This window comes from Elaeis guineensis, chromosome 10 (assembly GCF_000442705.2).
Source record: "Elaeis guineensis isolate ETL-2024a chromosome 10, EG11, whole genome shotgun sequence".
Lineage (NCBI taxonomy): Eukaryota > Viridiplantae > Streptophyta > Magnoliopsida > Arecales > Arecaceae > Elaeis > Elaeis guineensis.
In genome coordinates this window covers 30,705,701-30,720,388 of record NC_026002.2, presented here as the reverse complement: position 1 = coordinate 30,720,388, position 14,688 = coordinate 30,705,701, and the positions used below count along the sequence as shown (strand labels likewise).

Below are 14,688 nucleotides of genomic sequence, written 5' to 3'. Positions count from 1 at the left end.
GCACAGATACATGCAACTGGAAAGCTATTTGCAATTTGTGAATGCGTGATATCTGCTTGATAGACTCTTCACTGTACATACACGCAGATCACTGAAAAACATCCTATCCTTAGAAGAGAGGATTTCTTTTAAAAAAAAAAAATTTATTAGCAGAGGTTTTGATAATCAACTTCTCACGTGCACAGATACATGCAACTATTGCAATTTATGAAAGCGTGATATCTGCTTTATGGACTCTTCACTGTACATACACGCAGATCACTGAAAAACAGAAAGGAAAAAAAATAGTGGTGAAAGAGCAAAGAAAGCCAAATCCCTCTTTACGTCCTACTTCCTACCGCTGCGTTCATATATATATATATATATATATATATATATATATATATATATATATATATATATATATATATATATATATATATATATATAGTTAGGAAAGATGCATTAAACAAACGTAGCTGGACTGTCAATTGTATAAGACACAATCGAAGATCCAAGGACCCGAAGCATTCAGCACCACAAAACAACACAACAGGAAGTTCTATCAGAGCAGCTTTCATCCATTTTCATTTTAGGGACCTTACGGGAAGAGTCACCCAGCAGATTTTTTTATTTTTTATTTAGTGAAAATGAACGTAATGGGAGTCACCCAGTAGCTTTCATCTATTTTCATTTTTTTTTTTTTTGATCTTAGGGAGATCGGTTCTTGAGAAAGGAGAGCACTTGATGGAGATCGGTTCCGATTTGGGTCTTTATTTTTATTTATTTATTTTTTTTGATCTCTGGGAGATCGGCTCCTGAGAAAGGAGAGCACCTGAGGGAGGGCACCTGAAGGAGATCAAAGGTCTTTGTTTTGTTTTGTTTTGTTATCGTAATTCATTAAGTATTTTAAGGTATAAAGGGGGAGGTTTACACGGCCTAATCCCTCTCTATTAAACTGACAAATCCTATATCCACAGTTAGAAATGGGCTCGGGCCTGATTTTTTTTAAAATTATCGGGTTTGAGCCCGACCTGAAGACCAAAAGGAATTTTCGGGCCGGGCTCGGGTAGGGGCCTAGTTCTAGCCCTAACTATGATGAAAATTTTGGATTGCTGATTTTCAATTAATGATCCTTATTAGAAGATATTGCATTTTCTGAGCCTCTTTTTGCTCTAGCTTTGCTCTACTTTATGTTCTTATTTTTCCTACTCTATCTTTTATTTTTAAAAAAATTACATTATATAAAATCATAGATTCATCTTTTGATTAATATACATATTTTACGATATTTGTATATTTATATATTTTTGTATGGGTAGAAGAATTATGTACATTAATCAATTGATTGTCCAGTTTGAACAGTTTGAAAATTATAATTAATTAATTTTATAGGTAATTATAGTAATCAAACGATATGCAGAGAGTTCGAAAAAAATTTTAGACAGTATTTTTCTTTAGTTTTTCTCATACATCTTCAGTCGTAGGGAGAACTAAGGAGAAATGCTGTCAAAATTCTTTTCGATCCTTATTATATATTGTTTGATTGTTGTAATTGACCTATAGAATTAATTAATTTCTGAATAGGATAGGACCTTCTATATCTATTAGTTGATGATAGGATGCATTTATTATGTAAGTCATTCTAAATGTTAAGTATTTCCTCTTAGTCATGCAGTTACTTTTTACAATAAATTTTCAATAAAATGGATCCAAGTCTTGTTACTGTTATCTTCCATTAAGATGGAAGGATCAGTCATGACGCTAATGATGCATATTATGATGGTGGAAGGATCCGGATGATCATGGTGGACTATAATGCAACGTATCAAAAATTTGTACGAGTTTGCTGTGCTGTCACTGGATGGAATCCCAATCACCGTGGAATTTTTCTATTATGTAGATTTTTGATTCATACTGTTGAACAGTATTTAGCTATACCTATTGAAGATAATCAAAACATGAACACTGTCTTAGGCATCCCATCACAAGGGATTTTTTTAACAGTTGAGATTTTTGTTGAGCTGACAGTGATAGGAGTTTTGGATGGTGGTGAATAGCATGTGAGTGTGTCTCAGGCTGTATCTATCTCACTTGTGTAATTAGAGATGGGGGGATCTCTATCTGATGCAGCTTCAATAGCCGATGAAGTTGGATATGAGTATGAAGGCACCTCTGTATGTACCATTGGTGGACCATTAGCATTCATAACTAATAGTCTTTAGTACATAGTAAGTGCAGAGTCTGCATATCAATATCTATATAATACCACATTTGATGATATAGAGGCTGGTTCTAGTTATGTGACAGCTATTGTGGAGCATGTGGAGCACGAATCTTATGATCCTGTACCACTTAATAAACCACATGCAACACATGCTGGATTTGGAGGATTGAGAACTGCAATGATTGATTCAACTTTATTTGAAAATGAAGCTGCTGTTAGTTAGGACCGTGGCTAGCTACAGTTTATCATGCCAATGAGGAGATCATAGTAGATTTTGTAAAATTTTCTACAATAGATACAAATACAAAAATATTCTATCGAATTTTTTAGGCATTTGGTTCATACATTCAGGGCTTCCAGTTCTGCCGTCTACTAATTAGTATCGACGTAATACATCTATACGGTCGATATAAGAGTACTCTCATGATTGTTGTGGGAAGGTATGAAAATGAGAATATCTATCCTCTAGCATTTGCCATTTGTGAAGACGAGAGCCGTTTGGTCATGATTTTTGTAGCATTTGTGCTATTATGTGGCACGTGATCGTATGAGGATTGGCATAATTTCAGATCGACATAAAGAAATATTAGTTACTATTTCAGATGAATCTGTTGGATGGATAGCATCATATGAATATTATAGATTATGTCTTAGACATATTAAGGCTAATCTAAACTGTCGATTCTATGATGCTGCATTTTTGACTTATTTTCATCAAACTATAAATTAAAATTAATCCTGAAAGTTTGATTGAAGTATGCAACACATTGAAAGAACATGATCCAATTGCTTCCAATATTTGAAAATATATTCACTTGAAGATCTGAGTGAATGGTCATTGGTGCATGACACATATGGATGTAGGTATGGAATAACAAATATCAATCTATCTGAAACTTCAATAAGATGTTGAAGGAGACTCGCTCATTGTCTATTATCGCTTTTGCCCATTCCGTAACATGTTTCACCACTTATCAAATGATACAGATGATGAGACCGTATAGAGGCATGCACGAGCATTCATTTTATGCCTTATCGGTGGCCATCTCTTCACCGACAAGTTCAGTTCCCACATGCATTTGTTGTATTTATCTCTGCTATGTGATCTCGACACATGTGGGTAGTTGAGTTGAGACAGCGCTATCTTAGCCTTCTTATATCATGAGCTCTGTAGGTTCACCAGACTGGATGTACATGAGATAGCAGGGCTGTTGATTTATGTCACAAATTGACATAAAAAGTATCAATTAATATCTAAATTATCTAACTTTATTAGGAAATTGATACTTGTTATTATATTTTGCAGAAGAAGAGGTCATCAATAGAAAGAACAAGGAAAGAGGATTCCAACGACGCAAATTTTACACAAAACGGAGTTAAATTGACCCAGGAATTGAAGAATGAAGAAAGAAGACTCAATTGGGTCAAATCTGAGTCAAATCAGGTCAAAATTGATCAAAATCAATTGATTTGGTGATCTGGTTAGCCGCCTGGTCTACAGCAACAGGCGCCTGGATCATGGACCCATCAGCACACCATAAACCAGCCAATCAGCGAGTCTCGGCTCACCGCAACGCATCGCGAGCCCGATCCACGCGCGCGGTCCAGGGCTCATGAGGAGAGAGAAGAAGGTCCGAAGGGCAACCTGGTAACTTCACATCACTCGATGGTCCGATCTTTTCTGATCAAGATCCAACGCTCCATATTTTTGCGCCATCGGACGGCCACCATCGCAGCCGGTCAAAATCCAACCGTGATCAAGGCAATTGCAAGAATCAATAAACACTAGGACAACACGGGATCCTTCTGCAGCACGATCCAACGGACGAAATCTTTCAGCGTCTTGATCGGACGGTCCGCAATGCATCCGATCTGATCCCATCTCTACAGCGCGATCCAACGGCAGCGCTTCACCCAGATCGTGATCCGACGGCCCAGAATCGCTCCCGGCTTGATTTATCTGATGAATTGGGTCCTTTAGATGAAGATCGGACGGCTGAAACAATTTCTAGGATTTTTTGATGGATTTAAGTCTTTTTGAGTAGATTTGAGCCCCTAAACCCCCCTAACAGCCCTCTAAAACCTCTTAATCCCACATCTAAAGTTTTAAAAACCTTATAACCCCCAAATGCCTATAAAAAGCCCCCAAAGGCCCTTGTTTTGATGATTCTTGTTTTCCGATCAAGCTTGTAACCCTAGATAGTGGGGTTTTTAGCTTTCTTCTCAAGCCTCGAGCTTTGAGATTTTTGTAATAATTTTTTTTTATATAAAATCTTATTTTTATGCAATTTTATCTCTTTACATTATGCAATTTATTTTTTTTGCAATTAGGATAGTTTAATTTATGCAATTTAATTTTATGCAATTAGGTTAGTTTAAATTATGCAGTTTAAATTTATGCAATTAGATAGTTTAATTTATGAAATTAGGGTAGTTTATTTTTTGTATTTAAATTTTACAAGTAGATTTAGATCATGTCTAGCTAAGCATCCCTTCTAGGGTTTGCGATGAAGCTAGATCATGAGTAGGGTTTTACATAGGGTTCTTTCTTTTTCTTAGGGTTTCTTTTTCTTCCTCTTTTGCCAAATTTTTGATGAACTACAGTTGGGTCAGAGTCCCTTCATAGTTCATGCTTGATTCAGTGCATAGGAGGAGAAAACCCTAAAGGATCCTAGTTACTACTCCCCTGTAAAGAATCTTAATGGGTTATCGTTGGGCCTTAGTCCCTTCATAATTATGCTTGGGAAAGACAAGAGGAGTAGTCGTTAGGATCAATAAGAAAAATTCTAGGTAGAATTCTCTAATCTAGATCTAGTGGATTCAAAAACCCTAGATCCTTAGTCTTATTGTCTTTAGCAAAAACTTTCGATTTTCGATTTTCGTTAAAGCTCGCATTGAGCATAGATTTGAAAATTTTTTTAAATCAAGTCTCTGTGGGATCGATCCGTACTCGCTGGTCGTGCTACTCTGCACACTGTGTGCTTGCGGTTTTATTATAAATTTTAAGATTTGCACATCAAGTTTTTGGCGCCGTTGCCGGAGATTTGACGTTTTAAATTATTTTCAAATATTTGTTCTTCGTGCTTTATAACTCTCTTTCTTTTTCCTTTAGGTTTGTAGATTTAGTTGGTGATTGCTGGAAAACTCAGGTACGCTTCTATTTTCTTTTTATTATTTTTAGTTAATTCTTTTCCTTTTAGACCTAATCATTTGAATTTACTTAATCATAAAAAAAATAAAAAAAAAAACAAAAGACATTTCATAATCGTGAAGTAAAATATCAAAAAAAAAAAATTCTAAATTAAAATCTTTTACATTCTTGATCATCTTGTTTATTTGCATTTGCATTTTCATAATTAATCTAAGGACATCAACCCATTAACAAGATAAGGTGGGATTTCATTACCCTTCCTTAGCCCAAAAACATCTCCATCATATTGCATTACCTAGATCTTTAATCTTAAAATCAATTAGACGTCAACCTTAAGGAATTCGAGCTCAATAGACAAGGAACCCTAAAGTTCTACCAAGTTTGAGTTGTTTGATTATTGGTGTCTAGGCAAGTCCCTGAGGGTGGTTTGTTAAATTGGTTCAGTTGCTGGCCTGGCCTAACTCGTTTGGTGTCTAGAAAGGCAACGATGAGTGAACCTCCCACCTCTTATACTTACCTGGCTAACTAGTTGATCAATCTCACTTGGAAGGCTTGAAGGGTCATCTTGGAACAGTTAGGAGCTGTCTAGATTTAGGTTAACCCTAGGATAGATTGAGTATAATTTATTGTTTCACTTGTTTGAAAAATAAAAAAAAATTATTAAAATTTAAATTAATTTGGTTACTTTTCTTTAGATTTAGGACTCCTTAGGATCTTTTCTTTAGAACTTTTTCTCTTTTCTTTCTTTTTCTTATACATAAAATTTTTTATAAAAAAAATTATATAAACATCGAGAACCGTACACCTCGTGTGTGGAGAAGAGTGTCGGGTCGTCTAGTTAGAATTGAGTCAATTCTGTTGTTCCAATAGCTGAACCAATCCAACCCATGACCCTTAAGGATTTGTGTTATCCAGTTGGCTCCATCCAACCATCTTGTATCAGGTTGCCACAACCCACAGCTAACAATTTTGAAATCAAACCTCAAATCATAAATATGCTTCCAAAATTCATAGGATTAGAGGATGCTTATATATTTATTAGAGAATTTGAGGAGGTATGTGCAACCATGAAACTGCAATTAACAGAGGATGAGGTCAAACTTAGATTAATCAACTTTGCCCTTAAGGATAATGCTAAGAAGTGGCTTTATAGTCTGCCAAACCATTCTGTCACTACCTGGGAGGGCTTTGTGAGAATATTTTTGAAAAAGTATTTCCCCATCATAAAACAGCTAGGATTAGGAATGAAATAAATCAATTTTACCAACTAGCTGGTGAATCATTTTGGAAGTACTTTGATCGTTTCAAGAATCTTTTGACCCAATACCCACACCATGGAATAGAAACTTGGAGACTATGCCAGATCATCTATGAGGGGTTAGATTCAAACTCAAGAATCATGCTAGAGTCCATGTGCCAAGGCCAATTTATGGACAAAGAAACTACTGAAGCTTGGCAATTCTTAGAAGACCTAGCCGAGAAAAATTTACAGTGGGAAACAACTAGGGAACCTGATAAAGCTATACCTTCAAGAGGAGGAATGCATCAAATTCAACCAACCCTAGCATCAGAGGCCAAGATTGCAAACCTTAACACGTAGATTGGAAGCCTTAGAATTACCGAGACCAGCCAATGTAAATCAAATATCTGCACCCATGTGTAAAGGGTGCAATGCACCAGACCATATCTTAGAAGAATGTTCCTACTCGAATGAGTGTGCACAGGTGAATGCCACCTATCAAGGACCATTGAACAATCCTTATGCACCCACATATAACCCAGGTTGGAGGAATCACCCGAATTTCTCATGGTCCCAGAATCCTAATGTAGGCAATCCAAATTTCAATCAGCAAAATCTAAGGTCCAACCCAGTGATGAACAATCCGCCAGGCTTCCATGATAATGACAAGAAAATTACCTCTTTAGAGAAAAGCCTAGAAGCCATGATGAAGACACATACCAGTTTTATGCAAACCACGGGTCAACTCATAAATAATAACACCCAAGCTATAGCCCATCTGGAAATGCAAGTAAGTCAGCTAGCTTCGACCATTAGTGAACGAGAACATGGTAGGTTACCTAGCCAACCTGAGCCAAATCCTAGGAACCAAAATGGTCCACGACCCCAACAAGAAAACCAAGTTAATGGTGTAAATGCCATTCATACTTTAAGATCGAAAAAATAAATAGACAATAAGGTAGTTGCACTTGATGATATAGAGGACTCATCTGCCGAGTCACCTTCTAAAACTACTACCTTTCAACCTCAAGCACCAGAAACTGAAAATTCACCTAGTCCAGTACTTAAAATCCTAGAGCTCCTTTTCCAAACAGACTGAAATCCAATAAATCTGAACATTTAGACAAAATTTTAGAAGTATTTAAACAAGTCCAAGTTAATATTCCTCTTTTAGATATAATCCATCAGGTTCCAACTTATGCCAAATTTTTAAAAGATCTTTGCACTAGGAAAAGAACCACTAATGTACCAAAGAAAGTATTTTTGGCTGCAAGTGTCAGTTCATACCTATCTAGCCATGTGCCAATTAAATATAAGGACCCTGGAGCTCCAACAATTTCTTGTGTTATTGGAGAAACCAATATAAAAAAGACCTTGCTAGATCTAGGAGCTAGTGTGAATATCCTTCCATATTCGGTGTATGAGCAACTAGGATTAGAAAAACTTCAACCTACTGGGATCACATTACAGTTAGCCGATAGATCTCTCAGGATCCCTAAGGGAATGGTCGAGGATGTTCTGATAAAGGTTGAAAATTTTATTTTCCTGTAGATTTTATTGTTTTAGAGACTGAGCCAGTTGCGAATCCTAAAGGACATATACCTGTCATTTTAGGAAGACCATTCTTAGCTACGACCAATGCTGAAATCAATTGTCGAAATGGTCTAATGAAGTTATCCTTTGGGAATATGACCATTGAGCTTAATGTTTTTAACTTAGAACAGGAATCCTCTTCTCATGCTGATGTCAATGTAGTCCAAGATGGTATTTATGAATCCATTGACATTAGTGATGATGAAATCGACCTAAAGTCTAACCCCTGGTTAATCCATGAGTCTGAGGATGTCAATGAAATACTTAAAGAAAATCAGATTAATCAGGAATCGACACTTCCTACTGAACCAATCATTGAGATGGTGAAATCATCACCTAAACTATCGATAGAGGAAGCACCCATTTTAGAACTGAAACCCCTCCCAGAACATCTCAAGTATGCATATCTAGGATCCAAAGAAACTTTGCCTGTAATTATTGCATCAGACCTAGATCCCAAGCAAAAGGAGGAGTTAGTGTCAGTTCTAAAAGCAAATCAAGAAGCAATAGGTTGGACCATAGCAGATATCAAAGGAATAAGTCCTTTTATAGTTCAACATAGAATATACTTAGAGGAAGAGGCTAAACCAACAAGAGAAGCCCAAAGAAGGCTGAATCTAGCTATGAAGGATGTAGTTAAAAAGGAGATTCTGAAACTCCTAGATAGTGGAATAATTTATCCTATTTCTGATAGCTCTTGGGTAAGCCCAGTTCAAGTAGTACCCAAAAATCTGGGATAACAGTGGTCCAAAATGATGCAAACGAACTTATCCCAACTATGACCCAAACGGGATGGAGGGTCTGTATAGACTATAGAAAGTTGAATGCTGCGACAAGGAAAGATCACTTTTCTTTGCCATTATTGATCAAATATTGGAAAGACTAGCTGGACAAGAGTTTTACTGTTTTCTTGATGGATACTCCGGTTACAATCAGATCCCCATAGCCGCTGAAGATCAAGAAAAGACTACATTCACCTGTCCATTTGGTACTTTTGCCTATAGACGAATGCCCTTTGAACTATGTAATGCACCGGCAACCTTCCAGAGATGCATGATCAGCATGTTTTCAGATATGATAGAACGATTTCTAAAAATTTTTATGGATGACTTTTCTGTTTTTGGCCTAACCTTCTCCGAGTGTCTGAATCACCTGCAATTAGTTCTAGAACGATGTAAAGAGAAGCACTTAGTTCTCAACTGGGAAAAATGTCAGTTTATGGTCAAACAGGGAATAGTTCTTGGCCATGTCATTTCTAAAAAGGGGATTGAAGTGGACAAGGCCAAAATAGATCTAATTGCAAATCTTCCACCACCTAAATCTGTGAAAGAAATACGTTCATTTTTAGGTCATGCTGGATTCTATAGAAGGTTTATTGCCAACTTTAGCAAAGTAGCACGTCTACTGACTAATCTTTTGGCAAAGGATACCAAATTTGAATTTACTCATGAGTGCTTGGAATCTTTTGAATTTCTAAAAAAAGCACTTGTATCAGCTCCAATCATTCATCCTCCTGTTTGGTCTGAACCATTTGAATTAATGTGTGATGCGTCCAATCATGTTGTGGGTGCAATCTTAAGTCAACGGATAAATAAGCTGCCTAGAGTGATATATTATGCAAGTAAAACCTTAAATGATGCGCAGCTTAGCTACACCACAACTGAGAAGGAGTTCCTTGCCGTTGTCTTTGCTTTAGAGAAATTTAGATCTTATTTGGTTGGGACCCATACCATTGTTTACACCGATCACTCAGCCATTAGACATCTCCTAGCAAAGAAGGATGCCAAGGCACGCTTAATCAGATGAATTTTGCTCCTTCAAGAATTTGATCTAGAAATTAGGGACAAGAAAGGCACTGAGAATGTTGTAGCAGATCATTTGTCCCGAATTTCAGTCGCACCATCTAGTGAACTACCCATCAATGAATCTTTCCCAGATGAGCAACTCATGTCTGTGTCTACTGAACCTTGGTTTGCTGATATTGTAAATTATTTAGCCATAGGTAAGATACCTTCTCATTGGACTAAGCAGGATAAATATAAATTCTTTGTCCAAGTGAAGTATTTCATTTGGGATGATCCTTATCTTTTTAAACAATGTCATGATCAAATTATTAGAAGGTGTATCCCAAATAACGAAGTCATGAATATTTTATCTTTTTGTCATGATCAAGCATGTGGGGGTCACTTCGCGTCTAAGAAAACTGCTGCTAAGATTCTCCAATGTGATTTTTATTGGCCCAATTTGTTTAAGGATGCTCATGAATATTGTAAAAGTTGTGCTCAATGTCAAAAAATGGGTCGAATCACCAAGCGACACATGATGCCACTCAACCCAATCTTGGTAGTTTAAGTTTTTGATGTTTGGGAGATCGATTTCATAGGACCATTTCCAAATTCCTTTGGAAATGAATATATTCTAGTAGCAGTTGATTATGTTTCAAAATAGGTAGAAGCAATTGCATGTAGAACATCCGATAGCAAAATGGTCATTAAGTTTCTTAAAAAAAATATTCTCTCCCATTTCGGTATTCCTAGGACAATCATTAGTGATCGGGGAACCCATTTTTGTAACCGACCTTTTGCAATATTGATGAAAAAGTATAATGTCACCCACAAATTGGCCACACCATATCATCCTCAAACTAGTGGGCAAATTGAAGTGTCAAACCGACAAATCAAACAGATCCTGAAAAAAACTGTTAGTGCCAATAGAAAGGATTGGTCTTTGAAATTAATTGATGCACTTTGGGCATACCGAACCGCTTTCAAGACCAATCTAGGAATGTCTCCTTATAGGATTGTGTTTGGTAAACCATATCACTTGCCTATTGAGATAGAACACAAAGCCATGTGGGCCATCAAACAACTAAATACAAATTTGAACGACGTTGGAAACCATAGGAAGCTTCAGTTGAATGAATTAGAAGAACTTAGAAATGAAGCCTATGAAAATGCAAGGATATACAAGGAACGAACCAAAGCATTTCATGATCAATCAATTATGAGAAAAACTTTCAATATCGGACAAAAGGTGCTCTTATATAACTCTGGATTACATCTGTTTCCAGGAAAGCTTAGGTCTAGATGGACAGGACCATTTTTAGTAAAGAAAGTCTTTTCACACGGAGCTGTTGAGATAGAAAATCCAAGTAATGGTGTTATCTTTAACGTTAATGGTCAACGATTAAAACCATTCTTGAAATTACCTGTCGAGACTGTTGAAGATGCCATGGTTCTTTATGAACCAACTTATTCTGATTAAATTGCTTCGAGGTTTGGTCTGGCTGAAGACATAAAACTTAGCGCTTCTGGGAGGCAACCCAGCTTATTTAATTTCTAATACTTTCTTTGTTTTCAGTTTGCTTAGGACAAATAAATTAGATAAACTCCATTGGGGACAATGTCGGTCAAGTTTGGGGGAGAGCTTGAACAAAATCAGGTGTTATCATTTCTTTTTCCTTCCACTATGAGTTATTTCTTGTATTTAATATATTAAAAAAAAATTTGAAATAAATTAATCTAGAAAAGAAATAAGAGTAAGTTAGAAAGTATTTGCTAATAAATGTAGTGAGTCACGGAGAAGATTAGCTGGTTAGACTCTTGGTGGCCTAGGTCATTTAAAGACTATTAGCACTTCCAATTGCACATGCACACTAACAAGGTAAAGTAGGTGTTAATTGTAAGGCCAATTAAGGATTTGAGTATTATTTAAATTAGATAATTTTTTCTACACCCCAATTAAAGAAATTTGAATTTAAGGAAAGAGCTACCTGCCTGAAATAAAATACAAAACACAGAGTAAATGTGGATTGCCCTAAGCCTAGTAACCGGGTCTCTTCACCTAAGTCAAGTGTTGAGATTCGCGTCAAACGGTGGTGGGAAGGCCAGGATGCTCAGTAAAAAATAAAAAAAAAAAAAACAGTGTGCAAGCTACCTTAGTTCTTTGTTTAATCTGGGGTGTATAGAAAATTAATCGAACTAAGTTATGAAAAATGATACAATTGGCCTGTACAAGTTAATACTTAAATACTAAGTTAGTTATCACTCACACAAGTGCTATAAAACTTTAAGTGTACTCTAAGAAAGCTCCTAAGTAGACTGACTATCGATTCTAATTCGAAGCTCATTACTTAGTAATACTAGAAAACTTCTTGAATTTCGATCTTAAATTAATTTGCAAAGGAAGGATCTTTTTGGAATATGATCTTATTTTGGTACATTGCTAAGGGACTAGCAATGATTAAGTTGGGGGGTGTGATTTATGTCACAAATTGACATAAAAAATATCAATTAATATCTAAATTATCTAACTTTATTAGAAAATTGATACTTGTTATTATATTTTGCAGAAGAAGAGATCATCAATAGAAAGAACAAGGAAAGAGAATTCCAACGGCATAAATTTTACGTAAAACGGAGTTAAATTGATCCAGAAATTGAAGAATGAAGAAAGAAGACTTAATTGGGTCAAACCCGAGTCAAATCAAGTCAAAATTGGTCAAAAATCAACTGATTTGATGATCTGGTTAGCCGCCTGGTCCACAGCAACAGGTGCCTAGACCATAGACCCATCGGCGTACCATAAATCAGCCAATCAGCGAGTCTCGGCTCACCGCAACGCATCGCGAGCCTGATCCACGCGCGCGGTCCAGGGCTCATGAGGAGAGAGAAGAAGGTCCGAAGGGCAATCTGGTAACTTCACATCACTCGATGGTCCGATCTTCTCTGATCAAGATCCAACGCTCCATATTTTTGCGCCATCGGATGGCTACCATCGCAGCCGGTCAAGATCCAACCGTAATCAAGGCAATTGCAAGAATCAATAAACACTAGGACAACACGGGATCCTTCTGTAGCGCGATCCAACGGACGAAATCTTCCAGCGTCTTGATCGGACGGTCCGTGACGCATCCGACCTGATCCCATCTCTGCAGCGCGATCCAACGACAGTGCTTCACCCAGATCGTGATCCGACGGCCCAGAATCGCTTCCGACTTGATTTATTAGATGAATTGGGTCCTTTAGATGAAGATCGGACGGCTGAAACAATTTCTAGGGTTTCTTGATGGATTTAAGTACTTTTTGAGCGAGATTTGAGCCCCTAAACCTCCCTAACAGCCTTCTAAAATCTCTTAGTCCCACATCTAAAGTTTTGAAAATCTTATAACCCCCAAATGCCTATAAAAAGCCCCCAAAGGCCCTTGTTTTAATGGATTCTGGCCTTTCGATCAAGCTTGTAACCCTAGATAGTGGGGTTTTTAACTTTCTTCTCAAGCCTCGAGCTTTGAGATTTTTGTAATATTTTTTTTATATAAAATCTTATTTTTATGCAATTTTATCTCTTTACATTATGCAATTTATTTTTCTTGCAATTAGGATAGTTTAATTTATGCAATTTAATTTTATGCAATTAGGTTAGTTTAAATTATGCAGTTTAAATTTATGCAATTAGGATAGTTTAATTTATGAAATTAGGGTAGTTTATTTTTCTGCATTTAAATTTTGCAAGTAGATTTAGATCATGTCTAGCTAAGCATCCCTTCTAGGGTTTGCGATGAAGCTAGATCATGAGTAGGGATTTTACATAGGATTCTTTCTTTTTCTTAGGGTTTCTTTTTCTTCCTCTTTTGTCAAAAATTTTTGATGAACTACAGTTGGGTCAGAGTTCCTTCATAGTTCATGCTTGATTCAGTGCATAGGAGGAGAAAACCCTAAGGGATCCTAGTTACTACTCCTCTGTAAAGAATCTTGATGGGTTATCGTTGGGCCTTAGTCCCTTCATAATCTATGCTTGAGAAAGACAAGAGGAGTAGTCGTTAGGATCAATAAGAAAAATTCTAGGTAGAATTCTCTAATCTAGATCTAGTGGATTCAAAACCTTAGATCCTTAGTCTTATTGTCTTTAGCAAACAACTTTCGATTTTCGATTTTCGTTAAAGCTCGCATTGAGCATAGATTTGAAAATCATTTTTAAACCAAATCTCTGTGGGATCGATCCGTACTCGCTGGTCGTGCTACTCTGCATACTATGCGCTTGCAGTTTTATTTACAAATTTTAAGATTTGCACATCAGATGGCCGACTCTACAAAAGATCGTTCTCCCTTCCCTTGCTCAGGTGCTTGGGACCGACCGACGCAGATTATGCACTCAGAGAAGTGCACGAAGGGATCTACGGGAGTCACTTAGGGGGCAAGTCCTTGGCCTACAAGGTCCTGCGGCAGGGTTACTACTGGCCCACCATAAGGAAGGATGCGGCTGAGTTGGTCCGGAAGTGCGAATCATGCCAGAAGTACGCCAACATACAACACCGACCAGCCAGTCAAATCACTCCTATTGTCGCCCCATGGCCCTTCGCTCAGTGGGAGGTCGACATTCTCGGTCCCTTCCCTCCAGCATCGGGCCAAAGAAAGTTCATAATCGTTGCCATCGACTACTTCACCATGTGGGTGGAGGCCGAGCCCCTGGCGCAAATTACCGAGTGGAAGATGAAGAATT

The 14,688-nt window shown here is 37.1% G+C and overlaps 1 non-coding gene across 1 annotated transcript; it reads right to left on the bottom strand.

The window, feature by feature from the left end:
- Nucleotides 1-6,591: 6,591 nt before the first annotated feature.
- LOC140852297 (small nucleolar RNA R71) lies at nt 6,592-6,698 on the bottom strand. Its single transcript, XR_012135199.1, has one exon. It is a non-coding gene; the product is annotated as a small nucleolar RNA R71 (small nucleolar RNA).
- Nucleotides 6,699-14,688: the final 7,990 nt, after the last annotated feature.